This window comes from Ostrinia nubilalis, chromosome 25, assembly GCF_963855985.1.
Source record: "Ostrinia nubilalis chromosome 25, ilOstNubi1.1, whole genome shotgun sequence".
Lineage (NCBI taxonomy): Eukaryota > Metazoa > Arthropoda > Insecta > Lepidoptera > Crambidae > Ostrinia > Ostrinia nubilalis.
This window is the reverse complement of record NC_087112.1, coordinates 5249860-5260406: the sequence shown is the minus strand read 5'-3', so window position 1 is coordinate 5260406 and position 10547 is coordinate 5249860. Positions and strand designations below refer to the sequence as shown.

At 37.1% G+C, this 10547-nt stretch overlaps 1 long non-coding RNA gene across 1 annotated transcript; it reads right to left on the bottom strand.

Annotated features, from left to right (window-relative positions):
- Positions 1-459: 459 nt before the first annotated feature.
- Positions 460-5588, bottom strand: LOC135084304 (uncharacterized). The gene is made up of 3 exons (XR_010259814.1): positions 5188-5588; positions 5063-5113; positions 460-1179 (listed from the first exon to the last, which is right to left on the bottom strand). It is a non-coding gene; the product is annotated as an uncharacterized LOC135084304 (long non-coding RNA).
- Between the last annotated feature and the right edge of the window lie 4959 nt (positions 5589-10547).

Genomic DNA, 10547 nt, shown 5'->3' with positions numbered 1-10547 from the left:
GCTAAGACCAATAGAAGCGTAGCATAAGTGAAAAATGCTGTAAAAACAGGAAAAATATTCAAACTATTTCACGCGTACGAAATCGCGGGCATAGTTAATAATTATTATAAAAGATATTGTTAATATATCTCAAATAGTAATCTAACTTGTATTATACAATCGGTTTTAACCAAACCCAGTTGATTAATCTTATTAAACAGCTTTATGTGTTAATGAGTAATTTCTTATCTGCGAGTGTAACATAAATTCGCTTGATTTTACACTAGCAGTATTTTGTCCTAGGCTATTTTACACCTGAGTTAGGCTGTAATTTGTCCGCCTAGCCTCGATCTTTGACCTGGGGGGAATAAATATTTGTTTGCGTGTTCAGAGTGTGTTCCTAGGCTTCTAATTTCTAGCTATTGTCTGTGACTCCTAATCTTCTTGTGTGTATGGATCAACACGGGTAAATCAGGCGACTTTGAAGATATACTGGGATTTATTACTTTACAATAAAGCGTTTACAATATTTCAGTTGAAAGTTCAAATGAGAATGAGAGACGTTAAGCGTCTGTGCAATCGTTTTTATAGGTGTGCTTCAGCGCCATCTGTTGTAGTTTCTTGACATCGCGTGACGTAATCGATGCGGTGTGCTCGGTGATAGTATTGCCATTGATCTTTGGTTGGAGCTTCTCACGCGCTCCAATAGATGGCTCTTCTTAACATTCCGGCGGGCCTTGAGAGACTCCCTCTCAACATCTCAGCTCACGTCGTGTCACGCGCCGAGCCTCGAACCTGGCACCTCAGCGACCGGAAGTGGGCATATCTTTGAGAATGCCCTGTGTATGATGCCTGTGGCCGTCCGAATGACAGCAACCCTTGGTACGCCGTCACTGCCTGAAATCAGAGTTATTATGCGTCCTAACCGCCATTTCAGCGGCGGAAGGTTATCGTCCTTTATGACAACCAATGTTCCAGTTTGCAAGTCTTCAGTTTTCTGTTGCCATTTAGTACGTTTCTGAAGCTCTGATATGTACTCTGTAGACCATCTCCTCCAAAATGTCTGCCTCAGCTGTTCAACTCGCTGGTAACGATTGAGTGTGTTCGTGGTTGCAGCGGTAATATCACTCTCTGCAGGTGCAGTCAGCGGCCGACCAATAGTGAAGTGGGCAGGAGTGAGCGGAGAGTAGTCGTTGGGGTCTGAGGATAAAGGATACATAGGGCGGGAATTCAGGACAGCTTCAATTTGTACCAAAACTGTGCTGAATTCCTCATAAGTCATGTTTACATTTCCTACCACACGTGTTATATGGTGCTTACAGGACTTGATCCCAGCTTCCCATAAACCGGCAAAATGAGGCGCGTAAGGGGGAATGAATTTAAATTTAATGTGATTATCTGAAGCGTAATCAATGATAGACTGAGAATTACTCTTTAAAAAATCTGAAAATTCACGAGCTGTTCCTACAAAGTTACGTCCATTATCGGAAAATATTTGATAAGGTTTTCCTCTCCGGGAAATAAATCGTTTCAGTGCTAAAATATAACTCTGTGAAGACAAACTAGTTACTAGTTCCAAGTGTATCGCTCGAGTTGAAAAACATATAAACAGACATAAATAACATTTTTCTAGTCTGGAACCCCTACCTTTCTTATTTAAAATAAATAAAGGTCCAGCATAGTCTACTCCACAGTTTATGAAAGGAAAATTTGCAGTTACTCGTTCAGTTGGTAAGTTACCCATGATTGGTTGTACTATTTTACCTTTCAAACGACAACATATGACACACTGGTTAACGACTTTTTTTGCTAAGTTTCTACCGCCTAGTGGCCACCAATTGTCTCTGATATGAGATAAAATTAATTGAGGCCCAGCGTGCAATAATTTTAAATGTTGACTTTGAAATAATAAATAGGTAAAGATATGTTTACTTCACAATAAAATGGGGTGCTTTTTGTCATATGAAAATTCAGAATTAACTAATCTGCCCCCGACTCTTTATGATTTTGTCAGCATCTAAAAATATATTTAAACTGGAAATATTACGTTTTGATTTATTTATAGAAAGATTATTATAAAGCGCATTGTATTCTTCAGGAAACGATTCTATTTGTGCCTGTCTAACTATAAACAATAAGGATTTATCAAGTTCTTCTACTGATAACGGCCCGTGTAACCGCTCATCAATAGATTTTGTTCGTATGTTATGTATAAAACGCATTACATAAGCACAAGTTCTTTGTAATCGATTTAGTTTAGAAAATCGGCTGAAATCAATGATAGGTAAATTAGAATCGCTACTACACAACAAGTTTGTAGTGGGAAGTTTTAACTCAGGTAAATCATTTAAGTTCTGTAAAATATTATTTTGATTTTGTGACCATTTTATGCTATCTTCAAATAAAAAGGTGGGTCCGTTCCACCATAAAGTTGATGAACTCAATTCATTTAAAAGTACTCCACGGGAAACCAGGTCAGCTGGATTATTTGACGAGTTTACATGCAGCCAAATTGTGTTGCTTGTCAACTCATTTATCTCAACAACGCGATTCTGCACAAAAGTCTTTAACTGATGTGGTGACATTTGCAACCATCTGAGAACTATAGTAGAATCTGTCCAAAAAACAACTTTGTCAAAGTTCAATCGAAGTGATTTAATTATTTTATCATACAATCTAGCTCCCAATAGTGCACCGCATAACTCGAGCCGTGGAATGCTAACCGGTTTCACTGGCGCGACGCGGCTCTTCGAACATAATAATCTCACCGTGATGACGTCATCATTACTATTGCACGTCCGAACATAAGCGCACGCACCGTATGCAGCCTCGCTCGCATCCGTAAATATTGTGTAATTCGATCCTAGAATGGTCACACGTTCCTACAACATGACGCGGTACGCGAATATTATGTAAATAAGTTAATGCTTCAAGTGAGTAGGAGATCGCAGTTTAAAAGATTGATGTTTTTCAGAGAGCGCTGCTGCCCGTTCTCTGTTTGATGTGTAGTCCCTAAGTCGCCTCTTACGACACCCGCGGGAAGAGTAGGGGTTGGTGACAAATGTATTCTCCTCTGCCGTCACCACACGGCTTTTATTATTTATTGATTTTGAATTATAAACAATGCCTGAAATAATCCAACCTAGCGTAGTGTTTTGTAGGTAAGGACCTGCCTGTAAACGCATTTTACCTTCTATCAACAATTCCCAAAACACGTCAGCCCCAATCAATAAGTCAATTTTTGACGGTAAATAAAATAACGAATCGGCTAACTGAATATTATTCGGAATGTCTAAAGAGTTATAATGTAATGGAACTGTTGGTAAATTTGAAGTTATATGTTTCAAAACTATACATTTACAGCGAGTATTATAATCACCGTTTAATGACCTGACCTTAATTTCGCACAACTCTGTTGACTGAGTGTGTGAATGCCCTATTCCTGTGATATTATATGTGGACTGTATCGAATCGACTTTTAATTTTTTACGTAAATTTTCTGTAATTAAACAGTGTTGACTGCCGCTATCTAACAAAGCGCGAGCCTTATGATATACATTGTCATTACCTGCTATCTCCACTAAAGCTGTGGATAATAAAACAGTTTCTGACGCCTGCGTATACAAACTATTGTTCGAATTCTCGTTTCGTGTCGGTTCGGCTGTATGCAACACTGCCGACGAGTGCAGTACGGGGTTCGAATCCGGTTGGCACTCCACGACTGATACTAATGCGTTTTCTACTTTATCATTATTGTTACTGTGCAATAAACTGTTGTGTTTTCTACTGCACTGTTTACACGGACCAAAATAACAATTTGAAGCGAAATGTCCAGCTCGTAAACAATTAACACATAACCTTTTATTATTAACGAATTCTAATCTCTCTTTAACGTTTAAATCCAAAAACTTAGTACAAGAATAAAGCGAATGATTTCCGCTGCATAATGAGCATGTGCGGGTACTTTTGGAATTCACATTATTTTTTGTTGAAGCGAAAATATGTGATTTTTGTTGCGATTGTTGTTGAGGTTTTTTATTGTTATCAAAAGGGACTTTACTATTAGAAAATGATGAAGAATTATGCGCTTTAATCATTTCTAAAGTGTCTGCCTTATTTTTCAAGAATGTAATGAGATCGTCTAACTTAATGCGTTTATGATGCTGCGTAAATAAATTATTTTTATGTTCCTCCCACTCTTTCTCAACTACTGCGTCTAATTTGGAGGTAATGATATAAATAATAAGTGTATCCCAATATTCTATAGGTTCCCCGAGTGTCTTTAAGGCACGTAAATTCTTTGAAACTATATCAATTAATTTCCTTAAATGAAATGAAGTCTCTTTATTTAGATTTTGAATGGTAAATAAAGACTTCACATGATTATGTACCAGCAACTTGACGTTATTATACCTCTCATTGAGCAAATCCCAAGCTATTGTGTAGTTTTCTGATGTGCATTCTATTGATTTAATAACTTGAGCTGCCTGACTAGTTAGCGATGTACGCAAATAATGGAATTTACGAATGTCATCAAGCTGGGTGGAGTTGTGAATCATAGAAAGGTAGGTATCCCTGAACTCTAACCAATTTTCAAACGACCCGTCAAAGGAGGGTAGTGAAATAGTAGGAAGCTTAATATTTATCGAAGCTTCACACCTAGAACTAGCACTAGTTGTATCAGAAAGGCTAAAACGTTTTATTAAACCTTCTGCTTCTGCCATGGTTTCGTAATAAATATTTTCAAATGATTCACGATGTTCTAACTGAATTGCAGTTTCACTATCTAACACCATGAGCATTTCGATGGAGGTTTGAATGCTATTAAATTCACTAAATAATGATTTGGCTAATTCACTACGCAATTTTAATTCGGTTAATTGTTTATCGTTAGGACGAGAGTGGCTATGAAAAGAATTTACAAATTTTACGAATAACGTCAGTCTACCCTTGATTGAACCGCGTTTTTTATTTAATTCTCTAATTACAGTATCATCAGAATCTACGCACAAATTAGGAGATATACAACGAACGGTTACGTTTTCAACACTCATTTTGACGATTTATAAAAGTGGGTACTCACCAAATTCCTGTAAACTGCGTACGTGACTCGTGAGGAAGCACAACACGGTACCTAGAGGAACAAGCACAGCTTTAGTAAAATTGAAATGGGATAAGATGGGGGAAAAAGGAACGATTTGGCCAGACCCTTTGCTGATCCCTCGATGTGATGATGGATGATGCGGCTCTGAAGGTCCAATGTTTGCGTGTTCAGAGTGTGTTCCTAGGCTTCTAATTTCTAGCTATTGTCTGTGACTCCTAATCTTCTTGTGTGTATGGATCAACACGGGTAAATCAGGCGACTTTGAAGATATACTGGGATTTATTACTTTACAATAAAGCGTTTACAATATTTCAGTTGAAAGTTCAAATGAGAATGAGAGACGTTAAGCGTCTGTGCAATCGTTTTTATAGGTGTGCTTCAGCGCCATCTGTTGTAGTTTCTTGACATCGCGTGACGTAATCGATGCGGTGTGCTCGGTGATAGTATTGCCATTGATCTTTGGTTGGAGCTTCTCACGCGCTCCAATAGATGGCTCTTCTTAACAATATTACTGTACAGTTGGTTGCAGAAGTATATTGAATTTATTTAATTAGAAATTACTTAAAGGTGATGCCAATAGTAAATAAGGAAGCTAATGCTATAAATTATTTGCATTTTGAAAATTCAAATAACATTAACGTGATGTCATTTAATTTCCACTGTAAGAGGGCGACGCACGCAGGAGGATTTAATGAATGCTGCTGACAACGCCACTCTAATTGTAGCGTAGTTTTGGGCTGACACTGTGTAAGTTTGTTGTCGACACGACAAGAAGAAGAAGAAGAAGGGAATTACCAGAAATACCTCTCCGAAGCAAAATATGGATGAATCCCAAGCTCAGCTTAGTGGTCACGTCAGGTTAAGTCCCAAGTTAGTTAGGTGTGTAAAGTTTACTTAATTTTTGTGAAGTGAAGAATAAGTTAAGGTTATTGTTCTTCCTTTGCTTGGAAGGACATAATTAGAGCAGACACATTTTGAGTTTTTAGTCTATTGATTAGGTAGGTACGGTTTATGACTATACAGCCTGACCGATCGACAGTCTGGCAAATGGAACCCTAAAACTATAAGAACTTAGTTTATTATTGACTCTATGATACTTATGACTTATGCTATCCCGGATAGAATGGCAATCAAGCTGAACAAACTGTTTACTTTTAGGTATTAGGTACATTATTCTGTGGTACTTGTAATGGAATCCGAACAAACAAATGTACTTTATCGGAATGTAACAATAAGAACAGGCCCTTTGAAGGCTGTTCATTTGATTTAGGCTGTGATAGCAACGTACAGCACTTCAGGCTTTACATTTTTGATGTAAACTCACCCCTATTGCAACTGCATAAGATGCAGTGTTTGAAGTGATGTCGCCTGTACACCGCTTTTGATTTGTTAAAGTTGCAGCGAAATACTGGCATTTGGGGTATCCTTGATCTATGATCTATAGGCCTACTATAAGGTATTTTGCAGGCTTTTCTCTTAAATAACTAGCTAGCGTATCGATTTTTTTTAAATTTATGTTAGGCACTTTGGATTGGACTCGACGATTGGCCTCTTTCTCGAAGTTGAACTTAACTGGACCTGCCGGGCTAGGATGCGCGTCGTGATATACTTTATCGACGTCAAAATGTATGGGGAAAATCGATATAATGGCGTGATAAGCGCTTATCGCGGCGCGCATCCTAGGCCTACTTTACTGTTTAAATCCCAAGTACACATAATCGTCAACATCTTAAGACTGTAGAGTCTCCTTCAGATGAGTCAGCAGGACGAGTAGTAAGTGGGGGACACCTTGATGAGGGCAGTGCAAGACTAGTTGTCATGAAAATCCTTGGTGGAGGCCTTCGTTCAGCAGTGAACGTCATTTGGCTGGAAAAGACGACTTTTGTTTTTTTTTACTTTTACCTTTGTGTAGTCTAGACAGACTTACCTATATTTGGTTCTAGGCTAGCCAATTATATTTCAATCAGCTTTAGCAAAATTCATTAAGCTTTCTATAAATGTTCTTCTAATAAATTAATTAACTGTCGCTAGCCCGACGACAAAGGCGACGCTTATTTTATTTGTTTTTGGTCTAAAGACTTGCATAATATAGTATTTAGATATGTTTATATCCGTTGTCTAGTACTATAGTACAAGCTTTCCTTAGTTTGGGACTAGAGGCGCAGTGTAAAATGTCCAAGGATAAGTAATTATTTATCTATATTAAAAGCGAAAGGTCACTGACTCACTCACTCACTCATCACGAAATCTCAGAAACTACAATTGCTAGTCTCAAATTTTGCATGGGGGTTCCTTTTAGAACGTAGGTGCTCACTAAGACGGGATTTTGCGAAACATCTCCTATGGGGGTAAAACGGGATCCACACGTACGAATTCACGGGTCGCCGCTAGTTATATTTATATTCGTTGTCTAGTACCTATAGTACAAGCTTTGCTTAGTTTGGGACTAGAAGCGCAGTGTAAAATGTCCAAAGAATCCAGGGATATTTATTTATAAAAAAATAAGTTTAGACAACCCAATCAAAGCGTTTCTACAAGCTTGTACAAAAGTAGCTAGAGTCTCGACAGCACTAAAACAAAGTGCACGCGGCCCTATTCATCACTCCTCGAGATAAGAGAAGCAGTATTATCTACTCCGCTACGATTAAAACATTTGGCGCTTGCAACCTTCGAGTAATTCGCGAAAGGTGACTAAAGAGTTTTTGCATAATATGCTAATAGTTAGGGCCACTTAAATTTTAAAATAAACAATTTGAAAAAATCGAACTGCCTAAGGCGGGAATCGAATCCACGACCTTATGCTTGCCAGGCGACTGCTGTTCCAGCTGAGCTACTTACTTAGACACTGGATGAACCCGTCGAATTTTTCCCGCCTTAGGCAGTTTCATATTTTCAAGTTGTTTATTAAGTTTGAGAAGCGACTCTAATCGCTAAGAAATTTTAATTACAAGTGATACTTATTCTAATATAAGGCTGAAGAGTCTGTTCGGTTGAACGCGATAATCTCAGGAGCACTGGTCCGATTTGAAAAACTCTTATTTTTTGGATAGCCCATATACCAAGGATCAAGATCAAGGCTATAGGATAATAAATAACTAAATCTAAATTCATCACTCCAGCGATAAGAGACGCAGTTATCTACTCCGTTACGATTAACATTTGGCGCTTGCAACCTTCGAGTAACTCCAGTGGCGGATTTACAAATTTGCCGCTAGTAGGCCATTCAATTTTTGCCGCCCCTACCTACTGAATTTTGAAATTCAATACGTTAGTTTAATCCCGTTTTTAGTATGATTGTGAACTTAATGATATTTCTGTCAGTTACTAGATTATTATTGCAACCCGCTATGTAATGAAGAGTTTAATGTTGACCTAAAAACAGCAGTATGTACTAATCCTAAGGTGGGCAAAGGCATGACTTAAAAATACCTACACTATATGAACACAGACAAAATAATGTGTGGTCAGTAAACATTGTTTTTGGTAAATATTTTTTATTGGACTTAACAGTTTAAAAACAATACAAACAATTTCAATTAAAAAAGGTCCTATAACTTCAGTTAACCCATTTAGCCCTACCGTACCCTATGTGGTACGGTATCTTTTTGAAAATATTTCGAAGTATCAAATTGTTGTTAATTTGTAAAAATGATTATGAAAGTAAGCTTAAAGTGATTATTTTTCATAAAAATATTTTAAAATATGTTTTAACAAGTGGTTTCGGAAATATTTATGAAATTCCTCTACAGAAGACAAAAAAAATATTTACAATGTATTAAAGAAGGTATAATTTCTTATTATTCATGGTAAATTATGTCATTTATCAATTTTATTTTAAAAATAGAGTACAATAGATATCATGACTACAAAAAAAATATTATTGAGATTATTTTTATACGGTTTATTCCAGTCTAAAATAGGTGTACCGTATAGGGTACAGTAGGTCTATGCATGAGCAAATCATGCTATTTTTATTTTTAATTATTATTATTTTTATTTGTTTTAGGCTATTGATGCTTCATTATATTGCCACAACTCATGAAAAATTTGATAATTTCAGTAAACATAAAGCAATCTTGGTATTTTTCTACTGCTGTCTTGTCAGATGACCGCTAATGATGATCAGACTGATGAAGATTTAGGCGATAAAGATAGTGTCAATGTAAATAATATCCCTCAGAGTTTTCTTCGATGGATTTGCTAAATTTCCATCGTCGTGTTGCTAAATGCGATTATGGATAGCACTAAACGTAACAAATCAGAAGAAGCCAGGTCTTCTTCAGCTATCCTCACTAACTTCGGAGAAGGTAGGAAAAAATAACCAAATGTGGTTAGTATCACAGAAAACGTGTTACAAGATATGCCAAGTGTGATACTAGTGATTATGTGATTTTATTTTTATTTTATAACATACAAAAATTAATAAAAATCTTCCTTGAACAACGACTATGTTTTGTTTGCTTATAGACCTACTGTACCCTATATGGTACAGGCTCCCCACGGCCCCCTATTTATGGATCATTTTTTTAAATATTTTTTTCATGATTTTTAGGCTTTCCTTTGTGAGTTTTTGCTGAAAAATCAATTTTTATTTACAAAAATAACTATCGGTCTAAATGGGTTAATGGTGACAGACAATGAGATCAAATAAGTTTTACATTATTTTCTTGCGAGATTTTAAATTAGCAAAATCATTAATTATATCGACGTATGAAATCTTTTTCATAAGTTCTGACTCTATGCACAAAAGAGATAAAGCAAGAATTAGATTTTAAATCAGAAATAATTCCTACAAAAGATTTTATTGCTTTAATGGCTTCATTGGTTGCCCATTAAGACTTTCCTAGGTTTTCGACTTCGACGGAGTTGTGCTTAAGTGGTGGGGGCCCCCGAAAGGGGCGCTTTTTAGGTTTTCCGGTTATACCGCGTAAAGGACTTACCCTATCGAAAAGTGGTCTTCCTGACGGTTGAAGGGCATTTAATCTTGCATTAAATAAGACCAAATTCAAAAAAACCGTTCTCGTGAAAATGTTCGGCAAAGTAGAAAATATGTGTACCTATAATGAATGACCCTCTCCACGTCCAATGGCTTGTTACCCGTAGGCTCCCAAGCCTTGTAAAGGGTCGCCTTAACCAGCGTATCCCAGTCAAGGCTCACGAGTTGGATTCGCTTATCCTTGTTCGTCCCATTGCTGCACCTCTTCCTGGCACTCTCCTGAACGACTCTGTGTTACTTAATGTGGCTGCCCCTCTTCCTTGTACCCTCCTGTACGATTGCACTGCTTAGCCATATGCCTGGTCCAAGGTTCGACGCCACAAAATCAACTTCGTACGCGAGAAAATAGTTTAAATACTATATAAAAATAATTATTTCAATCAAACTAGTAATTCTTGAGATTAGCGCGTTCAAACAAACAAACAAAAAACTTTTCAGCGTTATAATATGAACTTGTTGTTGTTGATT